Raw genomic sequence first — 19,689 nt, 5'->3', positions numbered from 1 at the left:
TCATCAGTTACTGTCTTCATTTAATTTATTCCAAGTAATAGAATCCACCTCTCTTTTTGTCTGCCAACTATGCAAAGCCATCATACATTTTTTCACTCCTTTTTACTCTCCATTCTCCAATCACTTCTTCCTTGTTCTCTGTAATCAGACAGAGTTAAGGCTATTTCATGTCTTGAAGTAATTAAGTTGTCAAAATAGGAGTCTTTATATTCTCTTCTCCTGGTGAAACACACATTTTTTTTCTCTCCTGGTGAAATATTAGCATAATTCCTATTACCCCAACATTGTGTCTCTGTGTGTATGTGTGTGTCTGCCTGTGTGTGTGTGTGTGTGTGCCTGTGTGTGTGTGTGTTTGTGTGTTCTTTCCCATTATTGAGTCGTTTTCCCTTAAAGCAGCTATCATCCTTCTGATGTTCCAGACACAATTACACAAGCAGCGTTACCATCGTCACACACACGCACACACACACACACAAACGGAACGACACACGCACACACACACACAAACGGAACGACACACACACACACACACTGACATGACTGACATGGAGAACAGATGCAGAGATGGAGAGAAGAGGAGGAGGAGAGAATGGAGGAGGGAGAAATAGAGGAGTTGGAGAGATGGAATGAGCTGTAATCCGGTTAGCTCCGGCTGGGTGTAATCTCCCTCATTAATAGCACATTCCCTCTCTAATCGACACTCTATCAAAATTTACCACGGAAAACTTCAGACGATTCTCGGGGTGATATGAATTCTCAACACTTAATTTCAGAGACTTTAAACTTCAGACGGGTGACAGTCTCTGAGAAAAACATATTTGGAATTACAAATAACAATCCATTAATTAGCAGTAAATATAGTTGGTAATATCGCTGCCAGTGAGAGTCGGAGACAGATCCCTCTGTATGTCTTAAGGCTCCTCAGACAAAGAGGAAAGTAACAACAATTTCCATTACACTTCAGGAAAATAAGATGAAAGTATTTAACAGTCTTTTTTTAGCATATGTATGTGTGTGTGTTTGCGTGCGTGCATCCGTGCGTGTGTGTGTTTCAGTGTGTCTGAAGTCCTGCCCAGAAGGGTCTGTGATCTTAATGAGTCCAGTCTCATTTTGATGACCTCATCGAGGCCAACGGTGCCCAGAAAGATGATTACAGAGTCTGAAAAGGAAGGAAGTCTCAGGGACACATTAATCCTTCATTATATAGTGGGTGGGTCCAATCCTGGATGCTTATTGGTTAAAACTGTGTTCCAGCCATTGTCTATTTCACGACTACCACTGTCTAGGACTATTTACTGTTCCATCTGAAAAGTCACTGCGCATCCCTGTCCCATCAGCCCAGCCATGCAATTCTTAAACTTGATCTCCATTGTAAAAAAGTAACTCCCCTTGCTTTGGGCTAGCGTTCGGTTTGCAAAAGCTGAGATTTGTATAAACCTTGCTTTCTGTCTCTGCGACAGACTTCGCCTCAGGCCTAACACCCCTGCCAATATATCCTCCAAACCATGGCTTCCCTGGCATTATCACTTAAAGGTTATCCTCCCCTTCATCTACCATATCTAAATAATTTCATTATCTCTCTTTCACTGGCTCTCTCTCTTTCTCTATCTCTCTCTCTCTCTCTCTCTCTCTCTCTCTCTCTCTCTCTCTCTCTCTCTCTCTCTCTCTCTCTCTCTCTCACTCTCTCTCTCTCTCTCGCTCTCTCTCTCTCTCTCTCTCTCTCTCTCTCTCTCTCTCTCTCTCTCTCTCTCTCTCTCTCTCTCTCTCTCTCTCTCTCTCTCTCTCTCTCTCTCTCTCTCATTAATAGCCTCTTTAACCCTGGGATAACGGAGATTTTTAACCGGGGGCTAAGCAAGTGTTCACACTTGTACATTTATAAGTGGGCTAGCACCAACCTTAGCCCAAGGCTGGCTGACCCTTCTCCGGAGCAGGGTTAGCACTGACTTTTCAAGGTTAGCCCCAGAAAAACGGTGCCAAAATAGCCAGTGTAAAACAGGGACAAGAACAACGCCTAGAATGCTCACAGTCCAATCACCAAAGCTGCACTGTCACTTAATTTACAGATGCCCGTGATGCCTGTAATGTGTTCTACATGTTATTTTGATAAGTAAATTCATACTATTTCATCCTTTCATCTGAGTACAAATAAACTAAAAACTTTAATCTGAGCAAACACATTGGTTGCTATGCCTAACAAAAAAGGGTTGCTATGCAAGCTGGATAACTTATTCTCACTTAGCCAACTAAAGCTACAAACTACAGCTGGACAGGCAAACTATTTTCATAGATTTCTATTTACATTTAGCTAATTGGATATGTCCATTACAATAATATTGTTGCATGATTTCGCCTGGATCAGAAAATTTGATGTCGCGTTCGTGCACAACATTCTATGTGCAGAGGCGAGATCGAATATTAAAAGTGAAACATTTTTCCAAGGTCGGACAGGTAGACAGCTATATACAAACCTAAAGCTTCCAATTGGCTCATTCATCCCCCTCCTCTCCCCTGTAACTATTCCCCAGGTCGTTGCTGTAAATGAGAATGTGTTCTCAGTCAACTTACCTGGTATAGAAGGCTTAAATAAATCAAAATAACTGTTGTAAATCAAATGCTAGGCTAGAAGAAGTGAGAGGAAGTCATATGTTAAAAAATGTCTTACTGCTTATAACATTGGTCGCGTGTCAGAGATTGTTGGTCGCATGTTTTGTTTGTCCATTAGCCCAGGGCTTTGTAACACAAGTGTGAATACTTAGCCCAGGGCTAAGCTAGTTCCAGGGCCAGAATAACCTGGGAATAACAATGCAGAGTGAAAAGACCTATTGATGCCTACTTTCTGAAGGTGACGTGGGTAGATATCAATTCTGCTGTATGTTTCTGAGACAAACCACACACACACACACACACACACACACACACACACACACACACACACACAAACAAACATGCTGTTGAAGCGATGCCGGTGAGACAGGGGGGCCACCCCTCACAGGGGGCATTACAAATCCAATTTGGATGTATTCAATGAGCTAGAGCAGAGACGGAGGGAGAGAGCGAGGGATGGAGGGTTGGAGGGATGGACGGATGGAGTGATGGAGGGATGGAGGGATGGAGGGGGGGAACAGGCAGCTACATGACGGGTTGTTGATTATTCCAGTGTTTAATATTAAGGGAACAACAGGCTGGAAATGGTGCTCATATTCAACTGTCAATTGCCTTGTTAGCTGCAGTGAGAGAGTGAGGGAGAGCAGTTGGGTGGATAAATTAGCTTTGTGAGTGATTTTTATTTCAGCTAGTACAGATAAATGTGATTATTTCACACAGACACACATACAGGTACACACACACACATACACACACATACACACACACACACACACACACACTCAACATCTAAACACCTACACTCTTCGTACACTCAGATTCAGACAAAAATAAACCACTCTCTTTTGCTGTCTTGCCAATCGAATAACTCAATTCCCAAAAGGTTTATTGTGGTGTGACGTCTGTTTTCTGGGAAAACACCCATCACAAGGTCACTCAATACCCGCTGAAGTAAATCCCACCATCTCAATGTGACAGTCAGACACAGTGGAAGGAACATAAAAGGTGCTTCAATTGGTTACAAAGAGCTTTAGTAAAACCTTCAATCAGCCATTGATGTGTAATACATGTCTGAATGTCCCTCCCTCCCTCCCTCTCTCCCCCTTTGTCCCTCTCTCTCCCTCTCACCTCATTGGTTCTTTGGCAGGTGATGCGTGGGCACTCCAAACATTACAACTTATTTGGCCTGGCATTCTGGCGCAGGTGTGTGTGGGCGTGTCTGTGTGTGTCTATGTGTGTCACATGCACAGAAGAGTCTAAAAGACACTGAGAGAAATTATAGCAAACACCGGGTAAGAAAAAACAGACAAACCACACACACTGACAGGCCCAAAAAAATATACACCAGACAAACCACACACACTGACAGGACACATAAAATATACAGCAAACGGCAAACACACACACTGATATCTACCTGATGGTACCTATCAGGCAAGTCCCTCCAGTGTCTCTCATCTCTCTGCCTCGTCTTTTACTAATTCTCTCAACCACAGGACATTGATGGGCGTACACGTTTCTAGAGCTCCAGTTTCCCCACAGCCCCATTTGGTTGATCAGGCCCCATCTTGAGTGGTAAAACAACAAAATAAAGCAATCTAATTTCAGAGACTCTCCCCCTGACACATTGGCAAAATAGAACTAATCTCTCTCTCTCTCTCTCTCTCTCTCTCTCTCGTTCTCGCTCTCACTCTCTCTCTCTCTCTCTCTCTCTCTCTCTCTCTCTCTCTCTCTCTCTCTCTCTCTCTCTCTCTCTCTCTCTCTCCCCTAACTCTCTCATTCCCTCTCTCTCTCTCCATCCCTCTCTCTCTCTCTCTCTCTTTCTCTCTCCACCCCTCTCTATCTGCCCCCCTCTCTCTCTCTCTCTCTCTCTCACTCTCACTCTCACCCTCTCTCTCTCTCTCTCTCTTTTTCTCTTTCTCTCTCTCCCCTCTCTTTCTCTCTCTCCCCTCTTTCTCGCTTTTTCAATTCAATTTAAGGGCTTTATTGGCATGGGAAATGTATGTTAACATTGCCAAAGCAAGTGAAATAGCAAACAAAAGTCAAATAAACATTAAAAATGAACAGTAAACATTACACTCTGAAGTTTGGATCTCTCTCTCTCTCTCTCTCTCTCTCTCTCTCTCTCTCTCTCTCTCTCTCTCTCTCTCTCTCTCTCTCTCTCTCTCTCTCTCTCTCTCTCTCTCTCTCTCTCTCTCTCTCTCTCTCTCTCTCTCCCATACACACATTATGTTTTTATCTCTCTCTCTCTAAACCTGTGTGTTCCACAACAGATCCAGGTTACCCTGAGATTAGATCATCCCTCATGTTGCATCATTTACTATCTGATTAGTATTCCTCTTTTCAGCCTGTGGGTCAGTTTCCTGCTGTTTGCGTGCGTGCGTGTTACGTGCTGTGAGAGGATTACGATCTGTGAGGCCACCAATAAGTAAGGAGGAGTGAGTGTCTGAGTGCTTACGGAGTGAATAGTTTATTAAGGCTTTCAGAACTGATACCCTCAAAGGAACACACACACACACATGCACCTAGTCAAACAGGTAAACAGTCTGATTATCCTGGATGCTGTTCCCTTCCACACTGAAACCTATGTCTCTCATTGGACAGCTGTGCTAACAGAGACCAGAACTAAACGCAAGCCAAGACACACACAAACACACAAACACACATAGACACACAGACACACACACACACACTATCCAACCAAGACAAGTCTCCTATATTTCTCTCCCACTAATATCACCACAACTCTTTGGATATGTTCTATATCAGTTCAGCTTCTCAAGGGGAATAATATCCTGCCGTCAAAGCTGATTGGTCAGAAAAGCAGTCAGAACTGCCCTTGAAACGTATTACAGAGTAATGACAGGTCGCATGTCCTCCCTGTGAGGTAATCCTGAGGAGTCTAACTGTGTGATATGTAAATTACTGTGTGCAATACCTGTAGTGATGAATCATGTGAAGAGACATATCACTTGGAAAATGTATTAAGCATGTTATTATGAGAGAGAGAGAGAGAGAGAGAGAGAGAGAGAGAGAGAGAGAGAGAGAGAGAGAGAGAGAGAGAGAGAGAGAGAGAGAGAGAGAGAGAGAGAGAGAGAGAGAGAGAGAGAGAGATACAGAGAGAGAGAAAAACGAGAGAGAGAGAGAAAAGAGAGAGAGAGAAAAGAGAGAGAGAGAAAAGAGAGAGAGATACAGAGAGAGAGAGAGATACAGAGAGAGAGAGAGAGAGAGAGAGAGAGAGAGAGAGAGAGAGAGAGAGAGAGAGAGAGAGAGAGAGAGAGAGAGAGAGAGAGAGAGAGAGAGTAATATCAGTCATTAAAGTGAGAGTTACTTTACGACGGTAAATGGAAGTAGGCCGATTGTCAACCCTTCAGGAAGCGCCTTGATGGAAATTACACTTGATTTGTATTGACCCTTTAAAAGTGAAGTTTTGTCTCCTAAATCATTCATGGTGGATGTCCTTTTAAACTTCTGTAGTTTGCCTAAAGCTCTCCTGTTCTCCAGAGTTTACCTCTAGTTCTCCAGAGTTTACCTCTAGTTCTCCAGAGTTTACCTCTAGTTCTCCAGAGTTTACCTTTAGTTCTCCAGAGTTTACGTCTAGTTCTCCAGAGTTTACCTCTAGTTCTCCAGAGTTTACGTCTAGTTCTCCAGAGTTTACCTCTAGTTCTCCAGAGTTTACCTTTAGTTCTCCAGAGTTTACCTCTAGTTGTCCAGAGTTTACGTCTAGTTCTCCAGAGTTTACCTCTAGTTCTCCAGAGTTTACCTTTAGTTCTCCAGAGTTTACCTCTAGTTGTCCAGAGTTTACGTCTAGTTCTCCAGAGTTTACCTCTAGTTCTCCAGAGTTTACCTCTAGTTGTCCAGAGTTTACCTCTAGTTGTCCAGAGTTTACCTCTAGTTCTCCAGAGTTTACCTCTAGTTCTCCAGAGGGTTTTCTTTCCTTAATCTCTCTCAATATCAAAATGTTTGTTTTTTCACCACTCTTCCTTTGTGTCTGGTTTATTCACTCTTCTTCTTTCGTCTCTCTTTCTCCACTATATTCGTAAAGAAAATAATGTACTCTTTACTCCATACCGGTAGGTATGGAGGGCGGCAGGTAGCTTAGTGGGTAAGAGCGTTGTGCCAGTAACCGAAAGGTCGCTGGTTCTAATCCCCGAGCCGACTAGGTGAAAAATCTGTCGATGTGCCCTTGAGCAAGGCACTTAACCCTAATTGCTCCTGTAAGTCGCTCTGGATAAGAGCGTCTGCTAAATGACCCCAAAAAATAAATAAAAATAAAAATACCCTGACACCCAAAAGTACTCATTACATTTCGAATTATTAGCAGGACAGGAAAATGGTCCAATTCGCACACTTATCAACTTGCCAGTATATTAACTATATACTATCTAAATAACTACCCAACGTTTACTGACTTGATTATTCACGTCATTCTTAGCTTAGCTAAGTGGTATAGGCATTGTTCAGTTCTCAACTGATGAATTTACTAACGCTTAACACCCGTTGAAAAAGCGTAATTAAATTGTTGCCAGCAGCATAGTTACAGTCACCAATGCTTTGGATAACATGAAAACAGACTAACCAGCGCTGAAAGGGCGAGTAAAATGGTCAGAGTGAGGTGTTCTCTCATTTGTGTCTGGAAGTAGCTAGCAAGTTAGCCAGTTAGCTTGGGTGCTTGACTGCCGTTGTGAGGTCAAAACGCTCGGATCAACCCTATTCCTCTGACAAGGATACCATTCGTTTACAGTACACTATAACGAAGTAATAGTATGTAGTAGATACTCATTAAGTAATTTAAAATAAATATGTGCCATAGAAATATAACAAACAGTGAATATAATGTGTACTTAACAAGGACAAACCAACAACATTTGAAACTAGAGTTACATGTGATATACTTCAGTATTGTGTCAAACTGAAATATTTAAATGGACGGACGGAAGGCAGGCAGGCAGGCAGGCAGATAGATAGATAGATAGATAGATAGATAGATAGATAGATAGATAGATAGATAGATAGATAGATAGATAGATAGATAGATAGATAGATAGATAGATAGATAGATAGATAGATAGATAGATAGATAGATAGATAGATAGATAGATAGATAGATAGATAGATAGATAGATAGATAGATAGATAGATAGATAGATAGATAGATAGACAGACAGACAGACAGACAGACAGACAGACAGACAGACAGACAGACAGACAGACAGACAGACAGACAGACAGACAGACAGACAGACAGACAGACAGACAGATAGACAGATAGACAGATAGATAGATAGATATAATATTTAAACAGTTATCCTTTTTAGATACAACTATATTAAATATAATCACATGTCACCAAATAATAGATTAAAACACACTATTTTGCAAAGAAGGTCTACAGTAGCCTCAACGGCACTCTGTAGGGTAGCACCATGGTGTAGCCGGAGGACAGCTAGCTTCCGTCCTCCTCTGGGTACATTGACTTCAATACAAAACCTAGGAGGCTCATGGTTCTCACTTCTCTCGACCTATTTTGTAAACTTTAATTCATAGGTTGGACCGACCTCATGATGGGTATACCTTCAAAGTAACCCCCCATTACTTAAAAGAGCAGAACAGCAGCCATTAGCCTGAACCCTGAGATGGACATGTTTATGCAACACAGAAACACTGATGCAGCAAATGGTGAATTGAATATTGACGAGGAGACGTGGCATTTAATGAAAGTGATAAATTAGCCAGCTACTTACTGCATAGCAACGGCTAGATAAGTGATGGAAGAGCAGGGGTTGGATCATTAACCCTGTTTGATCTGATCTAATCTATCTACAGTATAACCATCTAGTCTGCTCTAATATGATGTGTATGGCTGCATGCTGCAGGGTCTCTCTGTACACAGGTGGATTAACTTAGACCTGTTCCAGGCTCCAGTCTGTTGGCTGACACCAGGTATTCTGTTAAGTAGTTTGTTTACACCCCTCTCCTCCCCTCTCTGAGTCTCTGTCCCCAAACGTTCTAAAAAGCCCTCCATCCCTCCTGCAGTCTATGCGTGGTCACACACACATTTGCACACACGCAGGCACTCACACACACACATGCACACACACACACCACACATCAGTGATCCAGCTGAACTGCATGGCCATAGGCGACGCTGTGTTTGGCTATGACTGGGGATGGAGAGAGAGAGGGGGCCCTGGCACTACCAGTGTCTCTGGGCTGGTCTCCAACGATATGGACTTTTAATTAAAGTGGGTTATACTCTGACACACGCTCTTTCACTCTCACACACGCACACAGACTCTATTAGACGGAAAGACACTGGCTCACAGACACGCACGCGGGTCTTAATGCGGTGGCCAGTTGTGTTTTTATGAGTGACCGTTAAACACAGAGATGAAGGGAGCAATCTTATCTCAGATCATAAATCATGATGTTCTTCATCCCTCTTTCTCTATGCTTTGTCATCCCTCTCTATTTTTTCTCATCCCTCTTTGTTCTTTATCTCTCTGGGATCACTCAGGTGAAGGCAGGAGGGGGAGAGATGATTAATAATGGGATTAAAGACTTAAATAGGATTAATTGATTGAATACATTGGATTAATTCGATTGGCCAGTGAATTAGTAATCTGATATGTCTCACAACAGGCGGTCAATGTAACCTGTACCCCACAGAGTTAGCCTCTACACCAGGCAGCAAAATGGACAGAGCCCTGGCCAAGCTGCGCTTCCGTACCACAGTCCACTGGTTACACAACTAGTGGACCATGGACAGAGACCCCTGGCCAAGCTGCGCTTCAGTACCTCAGTCCACTGGTTGCACAACTACAGGACCATGGACAGAGACACCTGGCCAAGCTGCGTTTCAGTAACACAGTCCACTGGTTACACAACTACAGGACCATGGACAGAGACCCCTGGCCAAGCTGCGCTTCAGTACCACAGTCCACTGGTTGCACAACTATAGGACCATGGACAGAGACACCTGGCCAAGCTGCGTTTCAGTAACACAGTCCACTGGTTACACAACTACAGGACCATGGACAGAGACCCCTGGCCAAGCTGCGCTTCAGCGCCACAACACCATTCCAGCAACATGGACAGAGACCCCTCACTAAGCTTTACATCAGCAACACGCTCTACCATTCCAGCACCATGGACAGCGACCCCTCACTAAGCTTTATTTCAGCACCACACTACAACACTGCAACATACTCCGGTTGTTGCACTCCATGTATGGAACAACCTACAATGGGATGTTCAGGTGTCTCTAGGGAAGTGTTGATTGGGTGACCTCCTTGCTGAGGAATGTGATTGTTTTTCTTGTTATATTTTACATGGATGTCCTTGGGTGGGTGGTGGACCATTCTTGATACACAAGAGAAACTGTTGAGCATGAAAAACCCAGCAGTGTTGCAGTTCTTGACACACTTAAACAGGTGCTCCTGGCACCTAATACCATACCCTGTTCAAAGGCACTTAAATATTTTGTCTTGCCCATTCACCCTCTGAATGACACACATACATAATCCATGTCTCAATTGTCTCAAGGCTTAACAATTATTCTTTAACCTGTCTCCTCCCCTTCATCTACACTGATTGAAGTGGATTTAACAAGTGACATCAATAAGGGATCATATCTTTCACCTGGATTCACCTGGTCAGTATATGTCATGGAAAGAGCGGGGTGTTCTTAATGTTTTGTACATTCAGCATATACATCTCCCTTGTAAAAGAGACCTTGGTCTCCATGGTGACTCCCTGGTAAAATAAAGGCAAAATAAATACATTGTGGCTAGATGGTATACAGCTACGGTAGCATTTATAGCTAAACCTAACCCTAACCCTTTTCCTAAACTTAAACTAATTATCCTAACCTTCTACGTTAATTATCTGCTAGCCTGCTAAGAAAAGTAAGTTATGTCCGTAGCTGTATATCATCTAGTCAAAACCCTATTCTCTACCACCTTGGAGAGCTCAAGCCCTAGAGTCTATGTGACTGCTGTTACAACCTTGGATGCATTTCAAGGTTTTTCTTTTATCATCCCCAGAGCATCTTTTCTTTAGAGAACAGATTTTCTCTGTTGGTCCCATCGTGCTGAGATGGAATAGTCTGTAGCCAACGGAAATGTCTCTATCTGACCAGGATCATCGGAATGCTTTTTCTCCCTGCAAGCTGGAGAGAATTCAGGTGCAAATGGGAATAACAGATAGAGGAAGAACAATCAGTAATTGTGTTTGTGGTGTGTGTGTGTGTGTGTGTGTGTGTGTGTGTGTGTGTGTGTGTGTGTGTGTGTGTGTGTGTGTGTGTGTGTGTGTGTGTGTGTGTGTGTGTGTGTGTGTGTGTGCAGGCGTGTGTGTGATGCTATCTCTGTAATACCTCTGTTAGGGTTTTCCGTCAGGTAGAAGGGTGTCTCTGTGGTGATTCTCTGCAGAGTGTTTACCTGACAACAGGGTTTTACATCAAGTAGAAGGGAGTCTCCATGGTGATTCTCTGCATAGTGTTTACCTGACAACAGGGTCTTACATCAGGTAGAAGGGTGTCTCCATGGTGATTCACTGCATAGTGTTTACCTTGACAACAGGGTTTTACATCAGGTAGAAGGGAGTCTCCATGGTGATTCTCTGCATAGTGTTTACCTGACAACAGGGTTTTACATCAGGTAGAAGGGAGTCTCCATGGTGATTCTCTGAATAGTGTTTACCTGACTACAGGGTTTTACATCAGGTAGAAGGGAGTCTCCATGGTGATTCTCTGCATAGTGTTTCCCTGACTACAGGGTTTTACATCAGGTAGAAGGGTGTCTCCATGGTGATTCTCTGCATAGTGTTTACCTGACAACAGGGTTTTCCTCCTCTGCTCCGGTGAGAGACAGTAATAGGAAGTAAGAGTCAAAGGTTCAAGAACACAGACACACACACACACACACACACACACAGACACACACACACACAGACACACACACAGACACACAGACACACACACACACAGACACACACACAGACACACAGACACACACACAAACACACAGACAAACACACATCAGAGGAGATGCAATATAACACACATACATGGTAACGTACTACACACTGACTGTAGTTTGACTATAATAATGAGTAGGATGAAGCAAAAAGACTCAGAGCTGCTGTTATTGTGACCTTTCAGTGCTCTCCCTCTGCATCACCGTGGAAAACAGCTTTACTCTCACAGGGTGGTCAGGTGACTCAACTGAATTCCTAGCAGCTTAGCTACAGTCACTGGAACACTGGCACCATGCTGGAACACTGGCACAACACTGGAACACTGGCACCACACTGGAACACTGGCACCACACTGGAACACTGGCACCACACTGGAACACTGGCACCACACTGGAACACTGGCACCGCACTGCAACACTGGCACCACACTGGAACACTGGCACCACACTGGAACACTGGCACCGCACTGCAACACTGGCACCACACTGCAACACTGGCCACTCTAGTGTTCCACTTTCTCTCCCTTACTCTTTTTCTCTTTCTGTCTCCTTTAACCTGTTTATCTCTCCCTCTCTTGCTCTCTCTCTGATTCTCTCTTTCTCCTTCCTTCACCCTTCTATAAAACATCCTAATTTCCACCTGTGAATCTGCTGTGTTCCAGGATTGAGCTGCTCTGTTTGTAACCATAACCCTAACCCTAACCCTAACCCTAAGCCTAACCCTATTCCAAATCTTAAACGTTACCCTAACCATTTGGAATGAGTGCCTAAACTTAATGTTTTAACCATATCCCCAAACTTAACCCTTACCTTAACTATTCGGAATGAGTGCCTACACCCTTAAATTCAAAGTTTGGAGAAATGGCGCGATACTTTGAAATGTGTTTTGTTACAGCCTGAATTCAACATTTATAAAACATAAAATACAAATCTAATTTACACACAATACCCCGTAATGACAAAGTGAAAACATATTTTTAGAAATGTTTGCAAATGTATTGAAAATGATATATGGAAATGTCTCATTTAAGTATTCACATCCCTGAGCCAATAGCTTTGGCAGTGATTACAGCTGTGAGTCTTTCTGGGTAAGACTCTAAGAGCCGTCCACACCTGGACTGTGCAACATTTGCCCATTATTCTTTTCTAAATTCTTCAAGCTCTGTGAAATTGGTTGTTGATCATTTCTAGACAACCATTTTCAGGTATTGCCATAGATTTTCAAGTAAGGTGAATTAAGGTGAATTAATCTCCCAGTGTGTGGCGGAAAGCAGACTGAACCAGGTTTTACTCTAGGATTTTACCTGTGCTAACCTCCATTCCGTTTATTTGTGTTATCCTGAAAAACACAGCCCTTAACAATTACAAGCATACCCATAACATGACGCAGCCACCACTATGCTTGAAAATATTGAAGTGCTACTCAGTAATGTGTTCTATTGGATTTGCCCCAAACTTAACACTTTGTATTCAGGACAAAAAGTGATTTGCTTTGCCAAATTGTTTACTGTTTTACTTTAGTGCCTTGTTACAAACAGGATACATGTTTTAGAGTATTTTTGTTCTGCACAGGCTTCCTTCTTGTCAATCGGTCAGTTAGGTTAGTATTGTGGAGTAACTATAATGTTGTTGATCCATCCTCAGTTTTCTCCTATCACAGCCATTAAACTCTGTAACTGTTTTAAAGTCACCATTGGCCTCATGGTGAAGTTCCTGAGCGGTTCCTTCCTCTCCGCAACTGAGTTAGGAAGGACTCCTGTATCTTTGTAGTGACTGGGTGTTTTGATACACTATCCAAAGCATAATTAATAACTTCACCATACTCAAAGGAATATTCAATGTCTGCTTTTTTTTTGTTTTTTGTTTTTTGTAAAACATAATTTCACTTTGACATTATGGGTATTGTGTGTAAGCCAGTGACACAAAGTCTAAATTTAATACATTTTAAATTCAGGCTGTAACACAAAAAAATGGGGTGTGAATACTTTCTGAAGGCACTGTATATGTGCATCATGATTGATAACCAGTCACACACACACACAAACTAAACAACAAACCTGCTCAGTTGCTTGCCTCTGCAAAGTGTGACACACGAGAACACTGCATCAAAGGAAGACATTACACTGGGTAAACTGCAGAATATAGGTCAGAGCAGAAGCTGCTTGTGATTTCTATATTTACCTGTTTTTACCCATCGTCGAAAGAGAAAGACAGACCATTGTCATGTTCTCTCTCTCTCTCTCTCTCTCTCTCTCTCTCTCTCTCTCTCTCTCTCTCTCTCTCTCTCTCTCTCTCTCTCTCTCTCTCTCTCTCTCTCTCTCTCTCTCTCTCTCTCTCTCTCTCTCTCTCTCTCTCTCTCTCTCTCTCTCTCTCTCTCTCTCTCTCTCTCTCTCTCTCTCTCTCTCTCTCTCTCTCTCTCTCTCTCTCTCTCTCTCTCTCTCTCTCTGAGATGAATGGAAGAGAACACAGTAGGCTGGCCCCATTGACTGGCATAATAAGGTATGTCACACAGACACACACACATTGACTGGCATAATACGGTCTCCTATGGGCATGTCCCTTCAGACTCACAGATCAATCACCCATTTCTCTGTTCAGAAGTCAATGAGAGTTGGGCTGTGTAACTTCTCAGCAGGTATCCGAGGGCCCTAAGAAGGCCAGTGGAACCCTTCTAGCTCTCTGTGTCCTGCTCACTTGGCAGGGGGAAGACTTAAAATGTGACACATCTGAAATTCCATTCGATGAGGTTACAGAGTAGAAGGGTGTTCACACCAGGGGACACACAAACATATATAAACACACACACACACACACACACACACAGAGACACACATTTGTGCAGACACTGCTTGCACCAACTGACTTCTCTCTGAACTCACTGCCAATCTGCCTAATACACATATACAGAAATGCACGCATACACACACACACACACACACACACACACACACACACACACACACACACACACACACACTGCTGATAAGTTGCCCATCACCAAACCAAGGGCATGATATTGATGATATTCATTACTGGCAGATGGAGAAACTATTTATTGTTGATGATAATCAGTTGACAGATGGAGAAACTCTTTATTGTTGATGATAATCAGCTGACAGATGGAGAAACTCTTTATTGTTGATGATAATCAGTTGACAGATAGAGAAACTCTTTATTGTTGATGATAATCAGCTGACAGATTGAGAAACTCTTTATTGGTGAAGATATTCAGCTGACAGATGGAGAAACTCTTTATTGTTGATGATAATCAGCTGACAGATGGAGAAACTCTTTAGTGTTGATGATAATCAGTTGACAGATAGAGAAACTCTTTATTGTTGATGATAATCAGCTGACAGATGGAGAAACTCTTTATTGTTGATGATAATCAGCTGACAGATGGAGAAACTCTTTATTGGTTATGATATTCAGCTGACAGATAGAGAAACTTGTTATTGGTGACGATATTCAGCTGACAGATGGAGAAACTCTTTATTGGTGATGATATTCAGCTGACAGATAGAGAAACTCGTTATTGGTGACGATATTCAGCTGACAGATGGATAAACTCTTCATTGTAGAAAGTAATCAGAAGAAACTTCCACGTCGTGTCTTGAGATTTCTGAGACCCCAGTGGTAGTTTGTTTAAATTTCATAGTACCAGAAAGTAAAAGTTTAGAGTGAGTGATTTCTGTTTGGTGATGAGAGATGACACAGTGTGGGCTCCCGTGCCAGGAGGGAGGTCATGCACCAAACATCATCCTTCTTTCTAGACACAATCATTCATCAGAGATGACCAAATGTGTAAGGAACCCTCAGGGTGTGTGTGTGTGTGTGTGTGTGTGTGTGTGTGTGTGTGTGTGTGTGTGTGTGTGTGTGTGTGTGTGTGTGTGTGTGTGTGTGTGTGTGTGTGTGTGTGTGTGTGTGTGTGTGTGTGTGTGTGTGTGTGTGTGTGTGTGTGTGTGTGTGTGTGTGTGTGTGTGTGTGTGTGTGTGTGTGTGTGTCTGTGCGCGCGCCTGTGTGTGCACTTAAATGTGCATTTGTGTTTGTTATGATGGACTGGTAAGGTAAAGGCTATCCATTCCAGTCTGCTCGCTGTATTATAAAAGTGTGGATCTACGGTGGTAGACAGACTGTAATTCATCCATAATGCCATCTGATAAGACCATACAACGTTACAAACCTGCCACATCCCTCAAAGATATAAATCACAATTTATGACCTTTCATGCTATATTAAGAATCCTATTGTATGATATGATACTGACTCAGATCCATGTTGAAAGGACACTGTCATCTCGTACATGAAGAGATGAGAGGCGGATGATCTCTGCTTCACACAGTGAACAATTAAATCCCTAGCAATCCGTATTGTGAGACAAACCCATACACACACCTGAGAGAAGAGAGAGAGAGAGAGAGAGAGAGAGAGAGAGAGAGAGAGAGAGAGAGAGAGAGAGAGAGAGAGAGAGAGACAAACCATAGACCACTCAGCATAACGTATAATGTATATCTGCATTTAATTTCCTGACTTTGAGTTTGATCATGCATCGTGAGGTGTCATCCTGCACTTTTTTATAATACAATGGGCACAGTAATGAACTCTTACACGTTGCAGACAGTTGCTTTCCTCACAGGTTTATAAGTTACGTTGAGGGAGTGTGTGTGTAAATACTGTATGTGTGTCAGAGGAGGCTGGTGGGAGGAGTTATAGGAGGACGGGCTCATTGTAATGGCTGGAATGGAATACATGGAAATAATGTGTTTGATACCATTCTAAATATTTCATTCAAGTCATTACAATGAGCCTGTCCTCTTATAGCTCCTCCCACCAGCCTCCATTAATGTGTATATATGTGTGTATTTGTGAACGCCTAGCTAGCAGATGGAAACGTTACTTTGAGGCAGCCAACTCTGAACCAGCGACAGAAATACTCTGTGTTCAGTGTACGGATGCTGACAAACTGTCAGTGTGACGTCTGAATCACGTTCCCTTCACAGCTGTATGCAGTGAACCCAGGCCAGGCTCAGCAACTAATGTCTTTATAGGAGGATTTACAGTATGGAAGCTTGTGAAAGCTGTGAAAGAAACCTTGTTTAAAAGTGAAATTCAGCTTTTCTGTTTTTTCCGAAGTCACAGTAGGCGGTCCAGAATGTACTACATCAAATGACATTCTGTCTGTGTGCACTCTTCACTTATGAGGACCCTCAGGTTTTAAGAGCTCTCTGTTGGTGTGTGAGTGCTCTTGTGTTTGTACTGCAAAAGCACTAACATTTGTTGTATGAATATGGATTATACATTGTGAGTTACAGTATGAGAGTATCCAGGCCCAGAAATAAAGAAATATGATTTATGCACGGGTGTAATCATGTGAAAGCCAACGTGGCAGTGACATTGTATCAATGACTAAATATAGATTATATGGGAACTCACCTCAAGAGTCCTTCCCTTGGCTGGGAGATAAACAGGTCAGACTTCAAGCATCCTTCCCTTGGCTGGGAGATTCAAGGGTAATTCAAGCATCCTTCCCTTGGCTGGGACATTAAAGGGTCAGAATTCCAACCAGCTCTCACAGTCTCACGTCAGAATTAGATGTCCATCCATGTTTCTCAAACGTCAAATTTTGAAGATGTTCCAAATGTCAAATGTAAGGTTTAATGTGCTTAAGGTTAAGTTTAGGCATTAACAGTGTCATGACTTGCCCTCATGGGCTGAGGATCAAAGATTCCTGCTAGCAAAGGTTTGAACACCCCTTTCCTGGGGGCCAGTTTTATGACCGGTCGTAAATACCGTGCAGACTTTCTCTTCCTTGCCATGAAGCATTGGGAGAAAGGACCCCTTTGTTAACAAAGGAAGTCTTCCCGCCAAAAATCCAACATCCAAAAGTGGATAATGAAATAATATTCCTACTTAAACGTATGTGGGAAATGGTTGGTGGAGACTTAAAGAACAATCATGTCAAATTTGTTACTACGTTGTGATGTCATTAAAGATGGTGGAACAACATAACTGTATCTCTGGGGGTGTACACTTCCCAGTTATGAGGTTTGCATCTAATGGTTGTATAAAACAAATGATTAAGTATAATAATACTTTTGTGAATATAACAATGTGATTGTAGCATTCTAGATGAGATGATTGTTTGACATATTGATTTGTTCTCAGTCAGTGGCCACGCCCAGATGAGCACAAACATGATGGAATGCTCCTTTTACCCCGAGTGCATAAAAAGCCTTGTGACGAAATTCACTTTACACCAGCAGACGTGAAGCGTGAGCCAAACGTTGCAAATGGTTGACACTCTACAAGACCAAGAAGCGTGAAGCTGAAGCTACACGTTACAAAATGGTTAGACTAGAAAGACCAAGAAGCGTGAGACGTTAGTCCACACGTTTGAAATGGAGAAACTCTGAAACTCTCAACCTCTACACGAGGTGAAGAAGAAGACGATGCATTATACCTTATCATTTCAGTCTGCAGCTGGCATGAATAGTCGTCTAGAGAACTTTCACTAAAGACACGAGAAGAGAGGACAATCCCTCTCAGACAACCACTGGTACATCTGTAGTATCCATTCTAACCACCACTACAATCAGAAAATCTACCAAGGACATTGAGATCTCTGATGAGCAAACCAGAGTCCTACATCATCAACTCAACTATCGAGGACAGCAACACGTAAATACATGTTGCATTTCTAATCCGAATTAGCGTTATCAGGGTGCATAAGGATTATGATTACTGTGAGCGTCGTTTCCAAAGGAACTGTGATAGTTTGAATCTCTGTCTCTCCCTTCTATTCTGACCCCTCCACTACTCAAGCATTCATGCTAATGTTAGTCCAGTCCACTAGGGACCTGTTTTCATTGTATTACGTTAGTAATCAATAGCCTATGTGTGTGTTTGTATTGTGTTATTATTTAGTTAGTTAGTAAATAAATAATTAAGCCAATTTGTGTATTAATGATTCATCAATAAGGTTAGGGTTTTTGCAGGTTCAAGGATTATGCAACGTTCAGAATGAGACTGATAATAGGTAATTATTTAATAAGTGACTGTTATCGATATATATCACATATATATCTTCTAAGAGTTTAATTCGGGAGATGGTAACTCGTTAAACAACTTCTTCCGTGGTGCCCCAAATTCCTAATGAGTTAATTGTTACATGATTCATTTAATCGAGTGACAATTAGTAAGTCACGTCATGACAACAGCAAATTGTTACGGTTAGGGTTAAGTTCAGGCATTAACTCCAAATTCTTAAAGTTAGGCATTAACTCTGAATGGTTAAGGTAAGGGTTAAGGTTTGGGATAGAGGTAAAAACTAAAATATAAAAAACAACTTTCTACCACTGGATTCGAACATACAACCTTTTGAAACAGATGCTTACTTCCATCAGCCATTCCCGTCCACAACACCCTAGCACCAAAACCTACTTGAAGGTAACAACACTCTTCCCCCTAGTGGCCGGTTTCCACGTCATCTCCCGATGTCCTCAGACATGGATGGATGCCAAATACTGACTTGTATTACAGGTGACCTAGCTGCAGAATTCAAGCATCCTTCCCTTGGCTGGGAGACAAAAGGTTCAGACTTCCAGTGTCCTTCCCTTGTCTGGGAGATTAAAGAGTCAGACTTCAAGCGTCCTTCCCTTGGCTGGGAGATTAAAGAGTCAGAATTCAAGCGTCCTTCCCTTGGCTGGGAGATTAAAGAGTCCGACTTCAAGCGTCCTTCCCTTGGCTGGGAGATTAACGAGTCAGAATTCAAGCGTCCTTCCTTTGGCTGGGAGATTAATGGGTCAGAGAGGCAGCAGACAAAACGTCAAGGAAACAAAAGCCTTGAATGATTTATTCATAGATGTGATTACGAGGGAAAAGGTCCTCAACACACAGACACAGCTTTTACATCTCTTTGTTACAGAGAGAGAGAGAGAGAGAGAGAGAAGTGGAGATCTGTAGAGGCACATTAGCAGGTGTAATGCTGTCCATAGAACCAACCTTCGGAGACACACACACAAAAACACACAGATGAATACACACAAGCACACACACACACAGACGCATACACAAACACACAAACAGACACACAGACGAATACACACAAGCA

This window comes from Coregonus clupeaformis, chromosome 5 (assembly GCF_020615455.1).
Source record: "Coregonus clupeaformis isolate EN_2021a chromosome 5, ASM2061545v1, whole genome shotgun sequence".
Classification (NCBI taxonomy): domain Eukaryota; kingdom Metazoa; phylum Chordata; class Actinopteri; order Salmoniformes; family Salmonidae; genus Coregonus; species Coregonus clupeaformis.
Note: the sequence above shows the minus strand (reverse complement) of the source record.